The sequence below is a fragment of the Aotus nancymaae genome, unplaced genomic scaffold (genome assembly GCF_030222135.1).
Source record: "Aotus nancymaae isolate 86718 unplaced genomic scaffold, 86718_ANA_hifiasm-v0.15.2.pri h1tg000021l, whole genome shotgun sequence".
In the NCBI taxonomy this organism is placed as follows: domain Eukaryota; kingdom Metazoa; phylum Chordata; class Mammalia; order Primates; family Aotidae; genus Aotus; species Aotus nancymaae.
In genome coordinates, this window is record NW_026988433.1 from 14,741,526 (window position 1) to 14,754,886 (window position 13,361).

Here is a 13,361-nt window from a genome sequence, read left to right on the forward strand (position 1 = left end):
CTCCCAGGGTCTGGCATCGGCGACCTCCCCAGGGTGGAGTATGAGCCCCCAGGGCTCTGGGGGGGACTCTGGAGCCGGACTATGTAAGAAACATTTCTGAAGTGGAACGCACAGGCTGGAGGGGCTCGAGGGGCTGGTGGAGCTGGCAGCAGGACAAGATCTTGGAATGATCTAGAGACCTGCTCAGCCTGACCTCTTCTCACTGGCCCACTGGCTTCCCATTCGTTCCTTAGGGTTTTATGTGGATGACTTGAAAGCGAGGGGCTTAATGAAAAGGTCATGTGAAAAGTTGGAAGGGGCTTCTTCAAACCTCCCCAACTTCCCCCACCGCAAGAAGTTGAAAGGGACAGGTATCCTTTTGGAGACCCGTGTTTTAGATGAATGAGAATATTTCTTTGACAGACCTTTGTATTTTCCTGGGCTACTGGTTTTTCATTTTAACTCGAGGAGCTAAGAAACTTTGTCAGATTTGGCAGCGTATCAGTATCAATGTTTACAATGTAGATTTAAAGGAACTATACTAGGTTTGGAATCCGGACTGTTTAACTTTGATCTGTTGGAGATAGTGTAAGGTCAAACTAAATTTTCGAAAGAGGTTTTGGAGTCGCATAACTAAGAGTTCTTTCCAGTTAGATTTCTTATCCGGAAAGCTACCAGGATGGAGCTTTAGGCACAATTCCAGGGCAAGTTAAGGAGAGATATAAACCTATTTAAAGCAGACACTGTATGTCCTGGTGGGAGGCAAGTGGGTGTCTATTAAAAGGTTGAAACAAATAGTGGGAAGCAATAGTGGGCAGGAGTTGGAGGACAGCCGCCTAATCTGAGGGATGTGAAAATTAAACTAAAGATCAGGCTAGTCGTTCACAGTACTTAGCATATGCTAATACTGCCCTACCTACCTTTCAAACTCAAATGTACATGCTTTGTTATAGTTGTACCCAGCAGTTTCGTATTTGAATTTTTAAAACCTCTTTTTCAATGTTTATAGGTTGTGTCTCACCTCTTCTCTTGAACTGGTTTCTTTTTGATAGAACTAGACACAGAAGATGATGGTTTTAGGAAAATAGTGGGTAATGTAATTAATATATATTGTCAATTATTTAGATATCGCCTTTGTTTCAGGTTTAGAATGTGTTTTATTAGAAGTCTTTTGCCAGTGTTTAATATGGGCAGTTTCAACTAAGAGGAATAAAGGAATGTTGTATAATTTCCTAAAGATATAATGTAGATGCCTTACACATAACTGCTATGTAAATCCAAGGCAAAAATTACTAAAGTAAGTTTTTATCAGGGCGATCAGAGGACATGCACTGTTTAGGGAGTTTATTTGACATTACCTGACACAGAGCCGTTCTTATATGGCTTCAGAGAGTGTGGAGCTTGATGTGGTTATGAAAATTCCTCTAGAAGTCGTCTCCTGAGAAATAGAAATTATACAGATGAGAGGAACAACAACAGCAAATACAGATTTAAAATGTGAGACACTATATTTTAGATGTATTGAGTGTAATTTTTTTACATTAAAATTATTTTTCCAGAATGCTAGGTAGAATTCAAGTAAAAATAAGGTCAGTTAACTCAAAAGGGTATTTAGAAAGGGGCATATATTCATTTTGCAATGCATATAATGTATGAAATGGTCTGTGGAAGGATTGAGAATCGCAATACCAATAACTTTACAAAGTAATAGAAATATTTGAGCAGAGAAGCTTTCACCATACTTGTAAGCTCATTTCTGACTGGTACAAATGGTTACTTCTTAACACAAAACATTAAATTTATTTCCTTATAAGAAAAGAAAGTGCTCTGATACTCCCCTAAGTGATTACTAAGGCAGTCATTTCAACTACATTATGTTATGGTATTGATCCAGAGACGTTAAAGAGAGATTCATTGCAGTAGAATTTTTAGTGATAGGAAAGGCCTATAATAACTTCATTCCCCGGGGGATTAGGAGAGTAGGGATTCCGTGAAATTTTTTTTCATTTGTTTCAAAAAATTAAAACTACATTACGAGAAGCTAAAAATATGTGAAATTATGATACCTTTACTTGTTTGTTTGTTTGTTTGTTTGTTTGTTTGAGACAGTGTAGCTCTGTCACCCAGGTTGGAGTGCAGTGGTGGGATCTCCTCTCACTGCATGCAGCCTCTGCCCCGCAGGATCAAGTGATCCTCTTGCCTCAACCTCCCTAGTAGCTGGGACGGCAGGTGCGTACCATCATGCCTGGCTTTTTCTTCTTCTTGCTTTTTTTTTTTTTTTTTTTTTTGTATTTTTAGTAGAGATGGAGTTTCACCACATTGCCCAGGCTGGTCTCAAACTCCCGAGCTCAAGCAATGCACCGGCCTCCGCCTCGCAAAGTGCTGGGATTACAGGCATAATAAGCCCACTGTGCCCAGCTTCTTTGTTCATTTAAACTGTTCATTTTCTATTAAAAAAAAAAAAAAGAAGAAGACATTAAGATGGAGCCTTACAGTTCCATATGAATGCTTACAACAACCGCACATTGCAAGTTCTTTTTGATTCTCAAACTGTTTCCAGTTTTTGTGTAGCAGGATGCAAATGATGCAAATGCTGCCCAGTATATACAATAACACATTTTACACTCTCCATACTACTGGAGTCATATACAGGCAAACCATTATAATCGTAGAGACTACCTTGGTTTCTAATTTGGTGTAATGTTTAAGTCAACCTGAATAAACACTCTCACTGCTTGCCAGTATTCATATTAGTTGATTTCAGTAGTATAGGGGAATAAATGAAAACTATTGGTACTTTTTAAAAAAATAGTCTTAGTTAAAAGCCTCTTTTTAAAAAATAATTGTTTCCCTAGTTTTCATTTTCTTCCCCATGCCGCTGCCATCCCCTCCCCCACCAAAAAAAGAAGGGAGAGAAGGAGGGAGGATTTTGTGACTCTCCCAAAAAAGATGATTTTTCAGTTTGTCTTCAATGAGAGATTCCTGTCAATTAGAATGTATAGTTTTTGAATTTTTTTTTGGCTTTTTCTATTTTTTTTTTAAATTTATATTTTTAATTTGTGGGATATTATAAGATTGCATATCAGCATAGGGAATTTAATTTGTGATAATTTAGCTTTATCACCCATTTAATTGGTTGCTCTATTATTTGTAAGCTATATTAAAAGTCTTGTTTTACTGTTTCTTAGGCTCAGCTAAGTAAAAGAAGCATAAGTGATATTTATCTCCACCTATAATTATATATTAGTTTTATTGAATTTATGGGCCAAAATGTGATCCCCCTCATTTCTAAGCTATAAGCACCAAATTAAAAAAAAAAAAAACTATTTCAAATTTGTATGATAACTGGTAGAATGAAATTGATAAATTTTATTGTTCCAGACATATGTTGTTAAAGTTATCTGCTTTAAAAATCAACTTAATATATTTTTTCCTGTCTGACTTGAGATTTGTTAGGGATATTGAAGTATATTTAAGATCTTTCTTTTTTTTTTTTGAGACGGAGTTTCGCTCTTGATACCCAGGCTGGAGTGCAATGGCGCGATCTCGGCTCACCGCAACCTCCGCCTCCTGGGTTCAGGCAATTCTCCTGCCTCAGCCTCCTGAGTAGCTGGGATTACAGGCATACGCCACCATGCCCAGCTAATTTTTTTGTATTAGTAGAGACGGAGTTTCACCATGTTGACCAGGATGGTCTCGATCTCTTGACCTCGTGATCCACCCGCCTCGGCCTCCCAAAGTGCTGGGATTACAGGGTGAGCCACCGCGCCCGGCCTATTTAAGATCTTTCTAAGTTATTTATACTTTGCAAGTTAAAGGGCTACTTCCTTGGCAACTGAATGACTTAGGGGCCAATTTCTTTGTTTATTATCGGGGATTAGTCTCCTAACCATTTGTCAGCTGCCTCACAAATACACATTTCTAATCCCTAGAGTGTGTGAGAAAAGGAAGATGGCTTGGAATAAACATTTTTGTTGTTGTTTTTGAGACAGAGTCTCACTCCCTTGCCCAGGCTGGAGTTCAGCGGCTCAGTCTCATTTACTGCAACCTCCGTCTGTCTCTCTGATAGCTGGGATTACAGGCGCCCACCACCACACCAAGCTAATTTTGGTAATTTTAGTAGAGATGGGGTTTCACCATGTTGGTTGGTCAGGCTGGTCTTGAACTCCTGGCCTCAAGTGATTTGCCCACCTTGGCCTCTCAAAGTGCTGGGGCTACAGGCGTAAGACACTGTACCTGGCCTGAAATAAACATTTTATACTTAACAATACCTAGTTCCATTAAATAAAGAGGTGTGATCCAAGTGACTTTAACTCCTAGCCGTAGGAATTTACATGCTGGAATCTAGTGTTCTGGGCCCTTTCACTTTACCTCTGGCCTTAGTGAAATGATAGGTAATAAAATCAACCTCACACTGTATACTTTATATTAATGTTGTAGTCAGTTATCAAAGTACTCATTGAAAGGATCAATTTTACTTTCTTCTACTATTTTTGAGTGTCAACAAGAGAATCTTATTTCCAGTCAAATAGGGACTCTATGCAGTATATATTTATTTTTACGTCTTTTAGTTTCTAATGATACTGGCTTATGTACATGGCAATCCAAGTTATGACAATTCAAATGTTTTTTTTTTTTTTTGAGACGGAGTTTCACTCTTGTTACCCAGGCTGGAGTGCAATGGTGTGATCTCGGCTCACCGCAACCTCCGCCTCCTGGGTTCAGGCAATTCTCCTGCCTCAGCCTCCTGAGTAGCTGGGATTACAGGCACGCGCCACCATGCCCAGCTAATTTTTTGTATTTTTAGTAGAGACAGGGTTCACCATGTTGACCAGGATGGTCTTGATCTCTTGACCTCGTGATCCACCCGCCTCGGCCTCCCAAAGTGCTGGGATTACAGGGTGAGCCACTGCGCCCGGCCCAAATGTTTTATTTACCCATTATAATAGATGGTACTAATCAAGACAGAATGCTTTCTTAGATACACTAATAATTAGTCTACACTAATAATTAGTCTTAGCAGTAGACACATTAAACAGAATCATAGTTCATGGCCAATTTTCTTTTTTTTTTTTGACATTATTTTATTTTATTTTTACAGATTTGAGGATACAAATGCAGTTTTGTTACATGGATATATTGTGTAGTGGTGAAGTTTGGACTTTATTTATTTATTTATCTATTTATTTTAAAGATGGGGTTTCACCATATTGGTCAGGCTGGTCTCGAACTCTTGACCTCAGGTGATCCACCCACCTCAGCCTCCCAAAGTGCCGGGATTACAGGTGTGAGCCACCGCACCCAGCCCAATTTTCTTTTTAAATTATCGTTTATTTATTTATTGAGATGTAGTCTCGCTCTGTTGCCCAGGCTGGAGTGCAGTGGCACAATCTCGGCTCACTGTAACGTCCGCCTCCTGGGTTCAAGCGATTCTCCTGCCTCAGCCTCCCGAGTAGCTGGGATTAGAGGCGCCCACCACCACACTCAGCTAATTTTTGTATTTTTAATAGAGACAGGCTTTCTCTATGTTGGCCAGGCTGGTCTTGAACTCCTGACCTCAGGTGATCCTCCTGCCTTGGCCTCCCCAAAGTGCTGGGATTACAGATGTGAGCCACTGCATCCAGCCCATGGCCAACTTCTATTCTGTTCTGAACATTAGCTTTTAGTTTCTGAAGGGTGTGTATGTGTAAATACATGAATACTTTCAAAAACCACATACATATAGTTTTTAAATGACCTGGGCCAAGATTTAATAGCACAGATTTAAAATTATAATAATATGCCCCCATTGTCTCTTGGCAAAATTCTCTAATGTTGTTTTATACCAGTTTTCTGTTTACATATGTTATTTACTAGCTTTTGAGGACAGAGATGGGTTTTATTCATCTCTGCATTCCCCATGCTAAGTATAGTATGAAGCACAGAGTGTGAAGGATGCTCAATAAATGGGAGTTGAGTGAATTAATTCAGTGCTCAATAAATGAGAATTGAGTGAATTAATTAATGATCAGCAAACTAGTAGATTATATTTATGTCCACAGTTTGTTTCTTATCCTCATTGAGGGCTTTTTAAAAAATATATATATACATGTGTGTGTGTGTATATATATATATGTAAGGTATTAAAGAGACAGTGGGCACACCTATAATCCCAGCACCTTGGGAGGCTGATACAGAAGTATTGCTTAAGCCCAGGAGTTCAAGACCAGCCTGGGCAACACAGCGAAACCCCCTGTCTCTACAAAAAATACAAAAATTAGCTGGGCATGGTGTTGCATGCCTCTAATCCCAGCTCTTCAGGAGGCTGAGGTAGGAGGATCACTTGAGCCTGGGGATGGAGGTTGTATAAGCCATGATCATGCTACTGCATTCCAGCCTGGGTGAAAGAGCAAAACCCTGTCTAAAAATAAAAAAAAATTAAAAAGAGACAGTGGGCCGGGCGCGGTGGCTCACGCCTGTAATCCTAGCACTTTGGGAGGCCGAGGCGGGTGGATCACGAGGTCAAGAGATCGAGACCATCCTGGTCAACATGGTGAAACCCCATCTCTACTAAAAATACAAAAAATTAGCTGGGCATGGTGGCGCGTGCCTGTAATCCCAGCTACTCAGGAGGCTGAGGCAGGAAAATTGCCTGAACCCAGGAGGCGGAGGTTGCGGCGAGCCGAGATCGCGCCATTGCACTCCAGCCTGGGTAACGAGAGCGAAACTCCGTCTCAAAAAAAAAAAAAAAAAAAAGAGACAGTGATTCCTTTGGAACATAAGAATAAATGTTAGCATTGTTCATCTGCTACATAAAAAACAGCAAGATGCAGTGGAAGGAGAGAGGGCCTTAGACTGGGAAGGATCTAGGCACCTATTCTGGCTCCATTACTATGTCTGCCGCCTGACCCTAGGCAGTTACTTAAGTCTTGATTAAAGTTCTCAATTCTCTCAACTGTAAAATAAGAATCCAGACCTCTCAGGATCTGTGAAAGGAATAAATGAAGTGATTTTTTTTTAAGTGCCAAGCACAGTGACACATAGGAAGTACTTAATGGTAGCTGTTTATTATTTTTTTGAAATAGAGTCTTGCTCTGTAACCCAGGCTGAAGTGCAGTAGTAAGATCTTGGCTCACTGCAACTTCCGCCTCCTGGGTTCAAACAATTCTCCTGCCTCGGCCTCCGGAGTAGCTGGGATTTCAGGCACGCGCCACCATGCCTGGTCAATTTTTGTGTTTTTAGTAGAGACGGGGTTTCACTATGTTGACCAGACTAGTCTTGAACTCCTGACCTCATGATCCGCCCACCTTGGCCTCCCAAAGTGCTGGGATTACAGGCATGAGCCACCACACCCAACCCACTGTTACTCTCTTATTCTCCCTAAAGTATGGCTCTGATTTTGACACTGACATGTTCAAAACTGTTAGTAATTCCCCATGGCCTACCAAACCCGGTACAGATTTATAAACCTGTTTTTAGGCTCCTACCAGCCTGTTTCTGTTTCTCTTTCTGTCTCTCTCATGCACGCGCACACACACACACACACACACACACACACACACTCTGCCCTGATCAGACTGGCCTTCTTACTAGCCAAGTGCTTACTGATGTGCCACATTCAGGTTTTTGTTCCATTTCTTTTGCCTAGTATGCCTTCTCTTCCTCATTGTCCAGAACTACCTCTAATGCCATCTTTCATGAGTCCATCTCTGATTTTCCTCCTTGCTGCTCTCCTTTGAATACCCTAAATACTTGATTTGTACTTTTTCTTATTATATGATATTCTCTCTCTCTAATATTACATTACGGGATTTGTACTCGTCTAATCCATCTTGGATGTCCATATTCTTAAAAAGGCAGTCTCTTATACATCTAACCTAGTGTCTTGCAACTAGTATCTTAATTGTCGAATTGTATGAAATTTAAATACTTACTTTAGGTTCAAAATAATATTTAAATATGATTGTACATACAATTTTTTGTGCAATTATAAGATACTATTCCTGCCCATGAAGATAATGTGGATTCCTAAGAGAAGAATTCACTTGTGACCCTGGCAGTTGGTAAATTTGATGCCAGTGGTAGCAAGAATATGGAAACTTGTATGTTCATTTTTAACATTGATAATATTCTCTAAAGTGGCCTTTGACTCAGTGTTTGAGATTTGTTATTTTATTTCCTTAAGTGGTATTTTTATCAGATTGGTATTTGAAAGTTTGTTTTCCTGTCTCTTTCTTTCTTTCTTTTTTTTTTTTTTTGAGTCAGAGGCTTGCTCTGTTGCCCAGGCTGGAGTGCAGTGGTGCGATCCTAGTTCACTGAAACATCTGCCTCCTAGGTTCAAGCAATTCTCTTGCCTCAGCCCCCCAATTAGCTGGGACTACAGGAGCATGCCACCACACCTGGCTAGTTTTTTGCGTTTTTAATAGAGATGGGTTTTTGTCATCTTAGCTAGGCTGGTCTCGAACTCCTGACCTCAGGTGATCCATCTGCCTTGACCTTCCAAAGTGCTGGGATTACAGGCATGAGCCACTGGGCACCTGGCCTGTTTTCCTTTATCTAGCCGTTAGCAACAATTGAAATAAGACTGTCATTTGCGACAGAAGGTGGTTGTTTACTTGAGTCAGAAGTAGAGCCTGGGAGAGGGAGGCTTAGCACTCTGGTCTTCCAAAGCAATTTTTCTTACTGTGTGATGTAGGCAATTTGTGACTGTGAACAAATAAACGTATTGTTCCATCTTTCCTACTGTATTCTTCTCCATAGCACTTACCACCTTCTCACATGCCAAATATTTGGCTTGTTTGTCTTACATCCCTACATGCAAACTTGTACATCCCATAGCCCGCAGGCTGCATGCAGCCCAGGATGGCTTTGAATGGGGCACAGCACAAATTTGTAAACTTTCTTAAAATATTATGAGATTTATGCACGGAACTTTTTTCAAAAAAAATTATTTTATTTTTAGCCCATTAGCTATTGTTAGTATTACTGTATTTTATGTGTGGCCCAAGACGATTCTTCGTCTTCCAGTGTGGCCCAGGGAAGCCAAAAGATTGGACCCCCCCTAAATTTTAGGGTCTATGAAAGCAAGTTTTGTTTTATTAATTGCTATATTCCCAACTCATAGAACAGTGCCTCGCAGTTAGTAGCTGCTCAATAAATATTTCTTGACTGACTAAATAGAGAAATTTGACTTTGAGAGTTCCTCTGATTTGTTGGCTAAAAAGATTTCATTATTTCAAAAATAAGGAAGTCTCCAGACTGCTTTCCACAGTGGCTGGACTAATTTATATTCATTCCCACCGTCAGTGCATAAGCGGTCCCTTTTCTCTGAAACCTTACCAGCATCTGTTTTTGTTGTTGTTGTTGTTGTTGTTTTAATTTTTTATATATATATATTTTTTTTGAGACAGTTTCACTCTTGTTGCCCAGGCTGGAGTGCAATGGCATGATCTTGGCTCACTGCAACCTCCGCCTCCTGGGTTCAAACAATTCTCCTCCCTCAGCCTCCTGAGTAGCTGGGATTCCAGGCATGCGCAACCACACTCAGCTAATTTTGTATTTTTAGTAGAGACAGGGTTTCTCCATGTTGGTCAGGCTGGTCTCGAACTTCCGACCTCAGGTATCTGCCCGCCTCAGCCTCCCAAAGTGCTGGGATTACAGGCGTGAACCACTGCACCCAGCTAATTTTTTATTTTTTATCAGTAGTTTGAAAAACTACTTTTTGAGTACTATGCTCACTACCTGGGTGATGGGAACCATACCCCAAACCTCGACATCATGCAATATTCCCATGTCACAAACCTGTATATGTACCCCCTGTATCTAAAATACAAGTTGAAATTTTAAAAATAATAATAAAGAAATAAAATCCTAGCTGGGCACCGTGACTCACACCTGTAATCCCACCACTTTGGGAGACTGGGGCAGGTGAGTCACTCGAGGTCTTTAGTTCAAGACCAGCCTGGCCAACATGGTGAAACTGCATCTCTACTAAAAATACAAAAATGGGCTGGGCATGGTGATGCACACCTGTAATCTCAGCTACTTGGAGGCTGAGGAACAAGAATGGCTTGAACCAGGGAGGTGGAGGTTGCAGTGAGCCAAGATCCCGCCACTGCATTCCAGCCTGGGTGACAGAGAGAGACTCTGTCTCAAAAAAAAAAAAAAAAAAAAAATCCCAAGGAAGTAAATGATAGCTTGGAAGAGTAGAATTCATCTGCACGTTCTATTCTCGGGGTCTTACATTTTTCTTGGAGCAGCCTTGAATTTACTATATTTTTATTTCATTAAATACAAATGGAAGCCATTCCTACCACCACGCCATACATGCAAGATGACCGTATCTCATTCTGGCTAAAACCTAAGAAAATTCTGTTCACTGTAACAAAGTCTAATGGAAGCGTGACGATATGGCTCTTAGGCATTAAAGTCTAATAAGACCAAAATAATAATAAAATTCAGTACGAGGGCATTATCGCTTGAAAAACAACTTCACTTGTTTTGCTTAGATGCTGATATTGACCCTGAAAATTGGTCAAATCAAGCTTCTGATGTTAATTTGGGGTTATCAGTATTCTGCATGTACAAGTAATTGGGTTTGAAATGTGTTTTAAGCCTGAATTAAAAGAACTTAGTTACTGATGATTCATAGTGAGAAGTTTTTCCTTTTCCCTGCTGGAACATAGGCTTTTACCTCCAACATGGCCTTTTTAAAACAATTAAAACATAAAAAACCCTACTTCTATGTGACAGTTTCTGGAAAAGTTCTGTTTAGGTTTAAAGTGGTGACCACTTATTACAATGCTGCTTAGTAGCTACACTAACTACAATTGAGTTTCCAAATTTCCATACAAATTTCTTTAGTCTCTGCCTTTATGGAAGTTTCCTTATTGTATGTGAAATCCTCAAAAGTTCACTAACTAGTATATGAATGACCACAGGGACTTTATTTTGTTCATTATTGTATTCCTAGTGCCTAGAACAGTGCCCTGCACAGAGAAGCCAATTAGTAAGTATTTGTTGAGTGAAATCACACACTTTTTTTTTTTTTTTTTGAGACAGAGTCTCACTTTGTCGCCCAGGCTGGAGTGCAGTGGTGCGATCTCAGCTCACGGCAACCTCCACCTCCCAGGTTCAAGCGATTCTCCTGCCTCAGCCTCCAGAGTAGCTGAGATTACAGGCATCCACCGCCACACCTAGCTAATTTTTGTATTTTTATTAGAGATGGGGTTTCACCGTGTTGGCCAGACTGGTCTCGAACTCCTAACCTCAGATGATCCACCTGCCTCGGCCTCCCAAAGTGCTGGGATTACAGGTGTTGAGCCACTGCTCCTGGCCACATAGATTCTTAATAATAGTACATCTTAGAAAAATAATGAAAGTATTGAAATAAATTTTATCCAGGTTTTTTGAATTAGGTAGTCATCAATTCACAATCAACCTAGTTTGGGCATCTCTCAATATTAGCCCAAGGTAGTTCTGTCCTAATAGTTCCTGGCATTGATTGTGCCAATCTTAAATCTCCTTTAGTGGATCTCTTACAAAAGGAAGGGTAAATTGCCACCACCCATAGGCACTTGCACCTGTGGGAACCAATGGGCGTTGTAACAGGAAATACTTCAGCTTGCAATACTGATAGTAACGTGTGGCACCAAGGTCACGCTGTTTTTATCTGCAGTTCCTTTTTAGTATTGTACAAAGTTTCTTGGAGATTTTTTAATACATAAGTTTAAAAGAGAATTAACTTTCAATTTGAAAATTAAAACGGGAATGGTTGCCTTTTCTTCATTACCAAGGAAATGGTGAGTTGTCCTGTGAGTAAGTTGGTTCTTTTCTTTCTAATCCTGTGTTCTATGAAACCTTACTCTGGCATGCAGAAAGGGAGAGTGGAGGGTACATAAGTGTAAAATAATTAAAACTTAAGCTGATATAATGATCAATCATAGTAACCACTTCTGATATCTGCTTCATACCATAACCGTGAGCATTGATAGAATTTCATATATTTTTATATATGATTAGCTTGAGCAAGTTTTCCTCTTTTGTAGGTACTGGGGGGGAAATTCTGGAAAAATTTTTAGAGAGTTCTTTCTAAAATGTCAAAATGCAAAGCTGTATAAATTGCTGTTGACGTTAGCTGTCTGACCAGGAAGTACTCTCTTTAAGCCTTACTTATAAAACTAAGTGTCTGTAATAACTTCCTTTCTCGGGATGAAGGTGCTGATAGCCTGGGGTGTTCTTATAACTTGAGTTCAGTTTTATCCTTCCTGTGAGTAAGAGGCAGTTTTTAAAATGAAGCCATCTCTGGAGAAAGCGTATTGATTGTTGTAGCTAAATACAGAATTTTTAAAGTCTTTAGTATGTTGAACTGGAAATATAAGACATGCATTTGAGATCTACTGTGAGTAAGCATCATGGGTATTTTACTTTACATTTAAGGTTTTATTATAAATATGGTTTGTGTCTAAACATTGTTTAAAAAATGAGTAAACTCTGTTGAATTTCATGTGAAATATTTATGGCCTTAGCTCAAAGTCCAGCTGAGAGTAATCAACCTCAAAAGTCATTGGATTCATATGCTCTATTTAATTTAATTTGTAGTTTGTTATTCTACAAATAAGAGTGGCAATTTTTCAAAAATAAATTAATTTTTTTTCTTCTCCTGGATAAGTAAGGTAAATGCTGAGCATCAAATAAAATATCAAAATGTTGTCAGAAGAGTCTTTTAAACAAAAAACTTGAATTATACTAAAGGTCATCTCAAATGGATGCAGTTTGTGCTAATGGATATTATTACTTTAAAACAATATTTCAGAATCATGCTACGGCACACTGTTCATCCTAGAGATCTTTAAAAGTAACAAGTCTGCCTCCTGTTTTTCTTCATTCACTGAAAGGGAAAATAGTATAGAAAGAGCAGTTTCTTGAATGTAATACTAAATTTAGAGACAGAAAAATCAGACTGGTCACATTTATTTTGTTTTGTAACTTTTTAAATAAATTTAATACATAGGGTTAGCTACTTATTAAAGCATAAAAATAAAACATTTAGCCATTAGGTTATTAACAATTTATATGACTACTGTAGTCCATAAAATGAATTTAGATAAGGTAGGAAAATAGATACTTTTTTGTTTGACGTCTCATCATTTGTGTGTTAAAAAGTTAATGCAAAACATGTTATAAAATCAGAAAAACTACCTCAATAATTTCTTTACCAACTTCACTAGGCTCTTGGAATGAGGTTTAAATTAAATGCATAGGCTAACATGTGACTGTGATATCCAAAATAATAAAACTGTGTATGTTAAATGTGTAAATTAAGTCTTATAATTATCCATAGGATGAGTTTTCATTTAAGAAGCATTGCAGTGGATATTACTGGGTGGGGAAGGGCTATTTTT

At 39.1% G+C, this 13,361-nt stretch overlaps 1 protein-coding gene across 7 annotated transcripts in view; it reads left to right on the forward strand.

Moving 5' to 3' along the window:
• Window positions 1-13,361, forward strand: part of TAOK3 (TAO kinase 3) — a 213,635-nt gene that overhangs the window by 1,317 nt on the left and 198,957 nt on the right. For 2 of the 7 annotated variants that reach the window (XM_064379745.1, XM_064379744.1), the window contains exon 1: window positions 11,583-11,759. The exons of 2 other annotated variants lie outside the window; for them this stretch is intronic. The gene's annotated coding sequence lies outside the window, so the exon portion shown is untranslated. Of the gene's footprint in view, window positions 1-11,582; window positions 11,772-12,206; window positions 12,227-12,337; window positions 12,359-13,361 lie in introns of those variants that run through there. 3 more of the 7 variants (XM_064379747.1, XM_064379748.1, XM_021675494.2) reach the window with 3 other exon arrangements.